The sequence below is a fragment of the Octodon degus genome, unplaced genomic scaffold (assembly GCF_000260255.1).
Source record: "Octodon degus isolate 3935 unplaced genomic scaffold, OctDeg1.0 scaffold00039, whole genome shotgun sequence".
NCBI lineage: Eukaryota > Metazoa > Chordata > Mammalia > Rodentia > Octodontidae > Octodon > Octodon degus.
In genome coordinates, this window is record NW_004524615.1 from 12,509,657 (window position 1) to 12,519,787 (window position 10,131).

Here is a 10,131-nt window from a genome sequence, read left to right on the forward strand (position 1 = left end):
GGAAGCAAGCAAGCGTCACTGAATCTGTCTGTCTCAGTGTGGTGAAAAAAAAAGAGAGCTGAACCTAACTCCTGGCCTCAAGAGTCCCCCAAAGGACTGTGGGACAGGACCCAGCAGGAGCTGTGCTCTGGAGGGCCGAGCTCGGCCCTAAAGCCCTAGGATGGGCCAGGGCCTGGGCTGGGAGCTGCATGCTGCACCTTGAGGCCCTGTGGATCTGGGAGGGAGCTTCTTCCCAGGCCCCTTCTGGCTCAGCACTAGCCTTACAGAAGCCCCTGCCAGCTGCCACAGTTTGCTCTCAGGGTGGCACAGCATGAGGGGAGGTCTTACCCCATTTCCTTGACTGTCACAGAAATAGCAGCACCTCAGATGTGGGACACAGGTGGTAATGTGGACAAGGGTCCTGACACTGATCCGGAGGCCTTACTCAGATCTCCACAGGGAAGGCCTCTCCTCCCACCTAACAGAAAGATGTGTGGCTGAGAGGGGTGATGCTTTAGTTATGTAGGTTTCCACAGAGATTATTGAAAACCCAGAAGCATTGTACGTGATCAGTGATACAAGGAGAAAAACTGATCTCGGGTGGGTGACTGCCAAACGATATAGGGAACCTCCAAGTGACATAGTGAAAAACGATCTCTGGCCCTGAGCTGCACGAGCTCGTGTTCTCTAAAACTGAAGAATGAATTTTAAGAACAAACGGAGGTTATAAGCAGAATATACTTATTGAGAGAAAGCTCCTGTCCAAGAGAGGGAGAGAAGGAGGGCCCAAGTAGGTTGTTCCCCAGGAAGCTGTCTCTTCCAAGAATTTTTAAAAAATTTTATGTGTGTGTGTGTGTGTGTGTGTGTGTGTGTGTGTGGCCAGCTCAGCCCACCAGGGGCAGGGCTGGCTGGCATGTGGAGCTGGGAGATTGAACCGCAGTCCCTGTGCTTTGCTAAGCTTGCTCTAAGTAGGTGCTTTAGACCACTGAACCATCTCACCAGCCCCTCTTCCAGGAATTTTTATAGTCTAAAACCATGTGGGGCAAAGGTAGAGAAAATGAGAACTCACTTAGGTGGATGTGGGGTGGGACAAAACTATGGTCATCCAATGAGATTACAAGCACCATTGCTTAGGTAAAATTAAGTTCAGGAACAAATGGGGAAGTGAGTCACATAGCAAGCGGGCATGAATGTAGAACAGGACTTTATCAGGTACCCATCCAGTAGTAGTCGGATTAATGATTCTTGGTCTCCCTCAGAGTGATGATCAATCTCAGATGCCATCTTTAGGAAGGTCAGCATTTGTTTGATCTCTGGTCTTTAGGTCTGGCCCACAGTGGGAGCATCTATCCCTCCCAGAATTGCAAGATATTTTGTCTTTTGTGCTGTCTCCTTCGAGGGCGTGGTCCTATCTCACTGCCTATAATATTACTATCTAACTCAACTGCCTACAACAATCAGCAGGACCCAGCAGCACATGCCTGTATTCCCAGCACTCTGAGAGGCTGAGGCAGGAGGGCTAAAAGTTCAAGCCCAGCCTGAACAACTTAGCCACCTTGTCTCAAAAACATTTTTTTTTTCATTTTTAAAATGTCTCAGGCTGGGGAGATAGCTCAGTAGAATAAGTGCTTGCCTGGCAAGTGCAAAGTCCTGAATTCAATCCCCAGTACCCCCTGCAAAAAAATCAATTAATTAATTCTGTCTCAAAATTTAAAAAGAGAAAAAGAAAACAGAGGCTAGTGTGAGGACCCTGGGTTTAATTCCCAGTCCCACCACCACCACAAAATCATTTTATGTGACCGTACTGCAAGATTCCATTTTCTTTTTAATTTTATTTATTTATTTATTTATTTATTATTTATTTATTTATTTATGTGAGGGGGGGCAGCTCAGCCCACCAGGGGGCGGGGCTGGCTGGCATGTGGTGCTGGGGGATTGAACCGCGGTCCCTGTGCTTTGCTAAGCTTGTCCTAAGTAGGTGCTTTAGACCACTGAGCCATCTCACCAGCCCCTCCATTTTCTTTGTTTGAAGCTTGATTTAAAGGGTACTTGAAATTTTTGGTACTTGCTATATTCTTTGGGAGGGGGTGTATCAGGAATCGAACACAGGACCTCACACTTGCCAGGCAGGCACTGTGCTACTGAGCTAAATCCCCAGTGGAAGCTGCTATATTAATTTTGACATAAAGATGCTAAATGGATTTTTAATTTTTTTTAACAGTATATACATTTTTTTTCTACCTTTCACATTTGGAAAACACATAACACAGCCCCTCATTCTTATAGAATGTTGAATTTTCATACAAGTACAACATTTGAAAGGAGTGCAGAGAGGGTCTTGCAGGGCTACCCATGCATGCCCATTACTCCTACCAATTTCACAAGTAGGAGCACATTTTCAGGAGTTGTGCGCTGTCTTAGCAACAAGACTCCCATGGGCTTTAATGGAAGTCACACAGCTAAAACTCCATGCGCCACTTCGAAAATTTAAGAGTAATTGCTAAATCCCCCTTAGAGGGTCATAGAAATATTAAAAACCAAAGTATTTTGCTAAGAACTCCAATTATGCCTGATGGCTTACATCAGATTTTATAAAATGATTGGTCACATATATAATGTACTCCAATACCTTTTTATTGGCTGGTTTTCTTTATGAAAGAAGGTCTTTGAGGAGGCCTCTGAAAGGAATATGTAATACAGTGAATTTCAAGCTATACTCACTTAAACCCATGGCTAAATCTTAAAGAAGTGGTAGAAGAAATAAATGGGCTTAGGAGAATTTTATCTTGGTATCTGTCATTTCAGAGGGACTCATTAAAGTTGCTGCATCATGAGCTGATGGCTTTGCACAAATCCTTTAAGCTGCTGGTTTTGTGCGTGTGTGTGTGGAACTGGGGATTGAACTCAGATCCTTGCATTTGCCAGTCAAGCTCTTATCCTACTGAGCCATCTCCCTGGCCCCTCTTTTAGCTGTTGAGCACAATCAGTGTGCCCCAGCAAAAGTTCACCTACATCACTCCTATGTCCCAGTATTTGGGAAGACGAGTCAGGAAGAGTGCTGAAGGTTTTGAGCCACCTTGGGCTACAGTGGCTTGAAGACCAGCCTGAGCTACGTAGTGAGGCCCTGTCTCAAAAACAAATCAAAACAGGGCTGATGAAATAGCTCAGCAGATTAAAGTGCCTGCTTAGGCAAGTGCAGGGACCATGGTTCAATCCCTGGCACAACATGGCATGCTAGCCTCGCCCCCAGGGCAGGCTGAGCTGGCCAGAGTCTGGGTGTAGTAGTGCAGGCCTGTAATCCCAGCACTGGGGAGGCTGAAAGTAGGAGGATCACCACAAGTCTGAGCTTCATAGTGAGACCCTGCAACAACCAAATACATTAAAATAAAAAAAATCAAACAAAAATAACAAATCTTACCTCCTTCTGCAGGGCTTTGTTCCCAGAAAACTGAGCCCTCTTATAACCTTCTTATGGAACGGCTCTGGATCAAAATATTCACAAGAGAAAAATGAAAATCTATATAAGAAATAATCTTCTTCTTTTATGAGGTAGGAAAGCATGATGTATGACAGGCCACTGTGAAACACCACGAGGAATGTGATAGACTCTAACCAGGCGGTTTCTTTGATGCTAGCATAGCTGAAGTTTCAGGTTAGTGAGAAAAGACCCAGAAGTCTGTCTTAAGGCCAGAAACTGGTCTGAGTCTTAGAATCACACACGGGTGCCATGGTCACAGGCAGGCAAGATGGGGGGCCTGGGTGGTGACTCACAAGCAGTGGCCCTGGACCACATGCTGAGAATCTTTGTGCCACTCTGTGATGGAATCTCCTAGGATAACTCAAGGTCTTACCTCAGGCAGAACAAGAAAACTTCTCTACAAACAACAAACTCTGCGTTTGAGGTTGGTTTGTTGGTCAGCCAGCCCATCAACTACGTTTGGAGGCCTCATGTAAAATTAGTTTGGTGGGGCAAGCAAGATAGCTCAGCCAGGATGGGGAGATGGTTCAGTAGAATAAGTGCTTCCCTGGCAAGTGCAAGGGCCTGAGTACTTCAATCGCAGTTCCACCAAAAAAAAAAAAAAAAAAAAAAAAAAGCTCAGCTGACTGGAACACCTGCTTTGGCAAGCTTAGGCAAGCACAGGGACAACGGTTCGATCCCTGGCACCACCATGAAAGCCACACCAGCCCCCCTCCCCAGGATGGGCTGAGCTGGCCACATGGTCCAGGCATAATGGTACATGCCTGTAATCACAGCACTGGGGAGGCCGAAAACAGGAAGATCACTATGAGTCCGAGCTGTGTAGTGAGACCCTGTAACAACCAAATACTTTAATGATAACAACAAAACAAGGGCTGGCCAAATAGCTCAGTGGATTAAAGTGCCTGCAAGTAGGCTCAGGGGCTGGGGGTTCAATCACTAGGCCTGCTGTGCTGGCCCCGACCCCCAGGGCATGCTGAGATGGCAATTGAGACTGGACATGGTGGTGCACACCTGTAATCCCAGCTCTTGGGAGGCTGTAAACAGGCAGATCACTGTTAGTCCAATCTAACAGTGAGACCCTAAACATCCTGTAGACCCTTCCCTAAAATTAAAAATAAAATAAAATAAAATAAAAAAGGGCCAGGGAGATGGCTCAGTGGAATAAGTGCTTCCCTGGCAAGTGCAAGGGCCTGAGTTCAATCCCTGGTTCTGCAAATAAATAATAATAATAATATAAAATTAGTTTGGTGGGGAGTTTTAGGAATTGAACTCAGGATCTCACACTTGCCAGCCAGGCACTGAGCCCACTGAGCTATGCCCCTGGCAAAAAAAAAAAAAAAAAAAAAAAAAAAAAAAAAAAAAAAAAAAAGTTACTTTTTATGGAGCTGATTAACTTAGGTATCATTCTGCTATACAGCAACACAGGAAGTTCAGCCAGACAACTCTGTCACCATAACCCAACTGTTGCCCTCTCGCCAGGCCTCAGGATTTCCCGTTGGAGGCAGAATCTGGGAGATGAGGGTGTGCTTCTATAGAAGGTTGCAGCACCACAGAGAAGTGCAAAGGACACTCTAGATGTGAGAGGTGCCAGGCATCCTTTTAGTGGGGAGGAGTCTTTCTAGTCTATAGCTTAAGCTGGGCTCACCATGGAGTCTAAGCTGGCTTCGATCTTTTTTTAAATTTTTTTTTTTTCTTTCAGAACCGGGGATTGAACTCAGGCCCTTGCACTTGCCGGGGAAGCTCTTATTCCACTGAGCCATCTCCCCGGCCCCGTTTTTTTTTTTTTTCTGGCTTCAATCTTGAGGCAATGTTCCTACCTCAGCCTCCCAAGTGCTGGAACGACAGGTGTGTGCCACGACCCCCAGCTGGACATCTTCTTGTGAATATGTGAAAGGAGACAATCTGTACATTCTGCCTCCCCTTTGCCACCCTGGTCATCACCTTATCAATATTCCCTAATTAGCAGGCCAACTTCACCTTGCCATTACCTGAGAAAACACCAGCCTATTTGTTTTCAGTCAAAGTTGTGAATGTAAAAGTTTCTAGCAAAAAGTGGTAAAAAATACAAGACGGGAATCCTCGGTTTTTATATTAACTATGGCCCTATGAAGATGGCATTTAATATCTTACAGTGTCTACCTGTACCAGACAATAATATACATAGCCATTTAGGATGCTGTTTCTCACAGCAAGACCTAGGTTGGCCAAACATCTGCTTTGAATGGAACTGAATAGTAGGTACCTGAGAATCTTACATAGCTGAAGAATTCCTATATAACTAATGGCTAGAGGAATTCACAGAAATGCTTTTCTTCCCATTCCTACTGACCACTTCCACCATCCCTGCCCATCCTGGAGAGAAAAGAAATATGGTTTCTCTAAAGTGGATTACGGTTACTCATTACATGACATTTGGACAGATGTGTCATTTGTAGATATAACAGGTCTGTGCTTCCCCACCCCCTGCACAATTACTCAGATCACCATCTGAAGAGCTGTAAGAGTGACTCACAAGGAAAAAAAAAGTCCCTGCACAGCGCAGTGGCCATCTGCATGACACTGGCAAACAGAAACACCACGAGTGAGGAGGCCTTCTCTGAGAATCCTAAAAGGTCAGTGTTACAGAGGAGTTATGCAGCTTAAACCTTCAATTCTCTATTTATAACCTGTATCTAGAGCAGAGTTCAACGAGTTATACAACTGCAGTCAGTCATAAGGCTCTTTTTTGGGAAACAGGATATAAAAAAATATTTTTTTTTTCAGTATGAGGGAATGAACCTAGAGTCTCATGCATGTTAGATAAGCACCCTTATAGTTATCATATATTCTGAGTGAGGAAAAATTACATAGATGTTTCTCATTAATAGAACAAGCATCTACACAAATTAGATTCTCAATGATGTCTGGTAAAAAAAAAAAATGAACACAACTAGAATTGTCCTATACTTTCTGTTTTTAAAGAGTTAACCTACATTAAAATATCAAGAGAATGGAGACATTTCACACTCTTACCATCTACCTTTCCTTTAGTTATTCAAAAGATGATTGTAACAAACTCACTACATAAATCTCCTCAAATAAAAAAGATAATACTTCCCTGGTTGTGGTTTGGTTGCAAAAAAGGCAAATTGGTGCATAATTAACAATTTGTTGGTGCAAATTCATCTGCATCTTTTAATTGGTGTTAATTAGATTAGAACTAAAATTTCTTTAATCCTCTATCTTGCCTTTTTTGATGCAAACTAATTTTCTCAGCTGGATGTCAAAGTTTCCTATTAATTACACTTTTCTAGCAGGAGCTTCTGCAGCAATGTAGACTCAAACATCCAGACCAGAGCAGTTTTCAAAGCAGCTTGGGACAAACCTTCTGGGAAAAAATAAGACTTGGTGAGAATTGACACTTGGGGGATGAGAAGTAAGTTCACCCAAATTTAATGGTAAATCAAGGCTTCCACATTTAGCAAATCAGGGACGGTGTGCGGCATGGGAGCTTGCAGCATTTGGCAGCTGTAAATAACACCCTGGAACCTAACTCTGCCACCGTGCAGATGTTAGAACAGACCTGAAACAACAACAAAATGTGTAGCCTTATGGTTCGGAAGATAACCTGCTTGTAAATCCTGAGAATACCGGTATGCGGCTGGCTTTTCCGCTGTCATCCAGGGGCCACTCAAAACACTGCTATGGTTTCCCAATGGAAAACACACACAACACAGAAGGCATGTCAGGAGAATTAAGTTCCATGTCTCATAATATGGTTTCCTGCAAATATTTCAATCCTTCTACAATAGTGAGTGTGTCGGAGAAAAGGCCACAAAATACATTCAATATCTTTTATGGCAAGGTAACCTGAAATAAAATTTTATGTAGTCAAGGATTTTTGATAGTTCTTTATCCATTGCTTTGCTCTTGCTATGCACTGGTGATGATTGAAACCCGATGTGCACTGCAAAAACAAGCCGTAAAACATTTTATGTACAAATAAAACAGTAGCCATTAGGTTTTGCTAGGATGTCTGAGTAGATGTTCGGCATGGAAACATGATAAAACAACTGTAAACTGACTGTGATCAAATGTAATTACAACGACTTGTCTCCAGTGAATGACATGAACTAAACGCAGTCACAGGCTTCTTCAAAATTACTTTGGGCAAAGAACCAAGAGAACACTATATCCTTTCTTCACCAAAGGCATTTTGCCAAATAAATTGCAAACACACAAGCTTTAATAACCATGGCCAAAAAAAGCACTTGGGAATTCATTATGGAAATGTTTAAAAGACACATGCATGCACACACGTGCACTTATATTTGATAAAAACTCTTTCATATTAATATCATTAATATTAATATCATCCATATTAATATTAATATTATTCCACTGAAAAAGCCACACATTTGAGATTTTTAATTGGTGCTCCCCAGAAATAAATCCACAGAGTGACAGGCAATTGCAAGGCTGACTCTCTTGCGCACGCTCGCTCGCTCTTCCCTCTCTCCCCTCTCTCCTCCAGTCTATTCGGCTGTCTTTTCTAGCATCTTTATTTTGAAGAGGCTATCTTAGAATCTACTTGAAGATTTTTAATTCAGCTAACAGTAAGCAATGGATTCCATGGAATAATCTTATCTTTTCAATAATCTGTTGCAAGTGGATTCTCTCCCTTTTGATGCAACCAACCATTGCATTTTCTTCAGAAACGGAGAAAAGAAAGGTGGCCCTTTAGCAGTGCAATGAGCTCTGGCCAGTTATTACGGCTAAAGCAGCTCTGGAAACCTACAGATCTGCGGAAAAATAGACTGTGGTGTCAGTCCTGCTTTTCAAATCTGGCTGATGTTCTGGTGTCTGGCCTGAAGTTACCACACTACTGCTGCAGCCTGCTAGAAAGTATTATCAAGACGACTCAAACTCATTCCACTCATAAGAATTTACCGGGGGCTGGAGAGATGGCTCAGTGGTCTAAAGCACCTACTTGAAACAAGCTTGGCAAAGCACAGGGACCGCGGTTCGATCCCCCAGCACCACATGCCAGCCCTGCCCCCTGGTGGGCTGAGCTGGCCACACACACACACAATAAATAAATAAACAAATAAAAAATTAAAAAAAAAAAAAAAAGAATTTACCCCAGAAGACACATTTCCAGACAAAAACTGACACACAAATGTCCACATCAACATTACTCAAAATAAGTAGAAACAAATTCCAGCAACTGATCAATGTGTAAGTACAAGTGAAACACACGTAAGATGGAGAATTATTCAGCCATAAAAGGAATGAAATGCTGGCACCTAGGACAACACGGCTGTACCTTGGAACGTGAAAGCAGCCGGTCACAAAAGGATCATGCACTGCATGGCTGCATTTACAGGAAATGCCCACAAGCAGCAAATCCATGGAGACTGACAACAGAGCCGTGGCTAAGCGGGCCTGGGAGTGGGGGGGAAATGGGGAGTAACTAGAAATGGTACAAGCTTCCTCGCTGGCTGATAAAATATGGATATAAATAAGGCTGATCACAGTGATAGCTGCATGGCAATGTGAATAAACTAAAAACCACTCCATTCACAGACTTGCAGTCTTCCAGTGGGTGAACTGTAGGGGACATACATTACTCCTTTCAGTAAAGCTAACATACACACATATAAAGTACACATAAATGAAGTAGAAATCATTGACATCTTGTAACAATGGTTCTTCTTCCCTTAATATATATGGCAGTAGAAGATTCAGGGTCAATCTTAAGGACTGAAGAGGGCTCCAAATACAGTTTGATTGCAACCCAGCCCACCCCTGAGGAGGAAGAATATTAGTAAAAACACATCCCATTCCTGCACCAAATCTGCTCTCGTGGAGGTCACCAATGAGCCCCATGTTGCTAAGCCCAGTGGCCAGTGCTCTATTTCCAGATTGCTTGACCCGGTAGCAACAGTGTCTGTCACAGTTAACCACTCCTCCGGGCCTGTGGCGCTGCCTTCTCTGAACCCCTGAGACACGCTCCCTGGTTATCATCCCATCTCAGAGCTCACAGGCACTGCTCAGCCGGCTCTGTCCCCACCTGTTAATGTTGGAGTGACCCTGAGTTCATTCCTAAGTGACCCCTTCTAGCCTCTTTGCTTTCTTATCATCTCTCTGCTGACAACTCCCGTGTGTAGATTTCTCATCCTGACCTCTCTCTCAAACGCCAGGCTTCTGTACCCCACTGCCTACTGACCTCTCCACAGAAAATTCTAAAAATTCTAAATAGCTGTCTCTGACTAGACACATCCAAAGCTCAACTCTTGACCCCAGCCCTAGCCAAACCACACTTCGTCTGTGGCCTGCTCCATCTCAGCAACGGGCAGTTCTTTCCTTCCAGTCACCCACAACAAAAACCTAGATGGTCTTCCTTGATTCCTCTTCTATTTCCAACCGAGAAACATTCAGTCCACTAGGAAATCTCATTACTTCTGCTTTGGAATAGATCTAAAACTCACCTAGCCAATGCTCACTTGGGTGTGAGTCCCCATGGCTCCCACCTGGCTCAGGGTGACCACATCCTGCTTGGTCATTCAGCTCAGGGTCTGTCAGGTGATCCTATAGGCTGCTGGAAGATGCCTCTAGAGCTGCCATTTACCCACATCTGGTTCACAGCAACTTTGCAAGTCTGGAACAGAAAATGCTGCTACACAGAGTTG

General features: G+C 43.8%; 1 protein-coding gene across 2 annotated transcripts in view; it reads right to left on the bottom strand.

Annotated features, from left to right (window-relative positions):
- Positions 1–10,131, bottom strand: part of Clybl (citrate lyase beta like) — a 250,878-nt gene that overhangs the window by 171,811 nt on the left and 68,936 nt on the right. The gene's annotated exons all lie outside the window — the stretch shown is intronic.